Source organism: Hydra viridissima, unplaced genomic scaffold, assembly GCF_058129835.1.
Source record: "Hydra viridissima isolate aposymbiotic clone 2 unplaced genomic scaffold, HvirCarnegie_v1 scaffold_3, whole genome shotgun sequence".
Taxonomy (NCBI): Eukaryota; Metazoa; Cnidaria; class Hydrozoa; order Anthoathecata; family Hydridae; genus Hydra; species Hydra viridissima.
Window position 1 is genome coordinate 1,787,117 of NW_028324302.1, and position 2,411 is coordinate 1,789,527.

The 2,411-nt window shown below is 31.7% G+C and overlaps 1 pseudogene; it reads left to right on the plus strand.

Annotated features, from left to right (window-relative positions):
• The first annotated feature begins 242 nt into the window (after positions 1–242).
• LOC149890555 (uncharacterized) lies at positions 243–1,737 on the plus strand (annotated as a pseudogene).
• Positions 1,738–2,411: the final 674 nt, after the last annotated feature.

Genomic DNA, 2,411 nt, shown 5'->3' on the forward strand with positions numbered 1-2,411 from the left:
GATGTAAGCTTAACTGCACCATTCCCTGAGCCCGTGTTCACCTATGTCGCACAGTAGAGTATTTCAAAGTAATAGTCGATCAAAAGTCGATTACAAAAGTTTTGTAAAAGTGTACTATTAACTATATATCATGAAAGATTTATAAAGGCTACATCACTAAACAACAATTTTAGTGTTGCCCACTCCCCCTTCCAGGTATAAAAAAAGTTTAAACTCGGACTTCGCGTGAGCTCATTGAATTTGTTTTTTACGCTTCCTGTCAAACACAACTTTTAAAAGTATTATTTAAGCTTGTATGCTGTAAAACCTTTAATAAATCACGATGAACGTTGAAGAAGAAGGTATGTACATACAAAATAAATGTATAGTTTCTTCATTTTACTTAACAAAGTGAGATTTTTTTAAATATATATTCGAGACTAAAATTGTTAGATTTTTTTTTGTAAATACTTTATTCAAAATTGTTTTCGTATATGAATTAAGCCGAATTTAGCAAAGATTTTTTATGTAACTTAAACATTAGTTATTCTAGTTAGTATTTTTGAAATAAAATGTTCCACATAAATCTTCCATTTTTTAAAATTTAATTTTGATTAAATAATACGACAAAAACGTTGTCTTTTGAATAAAAACTTATTTCTTTTTTTTTTTTCAGAATCCCAACCAATGGTGAAAGAGATGACTAGAAAAGAACTCTACGATGTTATGAAACAATGCCCAAAGAAAAAAATTGATGACAGATTGTGTTTTTAGAAGATCATCTCAAAATTATTACAAAATGTACTGAAAATGAACAAAGTTCACTAAAAAACGCCTTAAATACTTTTAAGTTTCATTTTAAACAAAAATGGATAGCTGCTAACTACTTAGAAGAGCGTTTTTTGAAGCACAATGAACTATGGCTCAATGGTAAGTTTACCCACCTGTATAATAAAAAGGCCTGGTCGACCATCAAAAGATTTCGAGTTGTTGAGTTCGCCAAGCAAGAGGCGTAGAACAAAAGCTTTGAGAGACCAATTATCTTATGCACAACTAACCTATGCTGCCCAAATGAGTGAGCGTAATGCAGGACATTGTGATGCGTCTTGAATAATGAAAGATATTAGTTGCTCACCGGAAAAGGCAAACAAATATGGAGAAAACTTCAATTCCACTCAGACGAATGTTATAAAAAAACACACACCATCGGAAGCATTATCAATTTTTGTGGAAGCCAATATGACAAGGAGACAATATGAAATAATTCATGCAGCTAATAAAATTATTTATCCATGTTATTCGCTTTTGAAAGAATCAAAAAAACAATGCTATCCTCCACAAGAGTCAATGACAGTTTCAGAAACATGTTGTGAAATTAAACTACAAGATATTCTAGACCATACAACTAGACGCTTGTGTGAATATTTAGATGAAGTTTTGGAAACCTTAAACGAAGAAGAAAGAAGCAATTTAGAAATGTTTTCAAAATAGGGTTGTGATGGCTCACAGCAGCAAACATTTAAACAAAAATTCCAAAATAGTACAGATAGTGACTCTAACATCTTTCAAAGTTCATTTATGCCTCCACGGCTTATATGTCATATTGGTAGCCAGAAGATTATTTGGCAAAACCCTGTGCCCTCTTCTACAAGATATTGTCGCCTAATTGGAATTCGTTTTATCCATGAAACTAAAGACATAACAATTGAAGAAATCTGCTATGAAGAAGATCAAATAAAAGGCTTAAAAAAAAACTGAAATATCGAAGTTTTTAGGTGGTATTATACATTTAAAGCATACCTTGGCATTTACAATGGTTGATGCAAAAGTATGCAATGCTGCAAACAACACGAAATCTACTATGAGGTGCTATATATGTGGACTAACATCAAAAGACTTTAATAATTTTACCATAAAAAACATAGATAATCCAGATGCCCTTAAATTTGGTTTATCGGTATTGCATACAAGGATTAGGTTTTTCGAATGTTTACTACATTTATCATACCACATTCCCATAAAAAAATGGCAAGCGAGAACACAAGATGATAAAATAACTGTAGCTGAAACAAAAAAAAAACATTCAAAACAAATTCAAAGAGAAAATGGGGCTGCTGGTGGATATTCCAACTGCAGGTTTTGGGAATACTAATGATGGCAATACATCAAGAAGATTTTTCTCAGACCCTCAAACCTCATCCTGCATTACAGGAGTTAACATTGGACTTATTAAAAATTGTAGTATCATTTTGGAAACCTTGTCAAGTGGATATAAAATAGATATCAAAAAATTTGAAAAGTTTGCAGAACTGACAGCAGAACTTTATGTTGAAATTTATGGATGGTATCCAATGCTCCTACAATACACAAGATATTGAAACATGGTGCCACAATAATTGATCAAGCTATATTGCCTATTGGTCAATTATCGG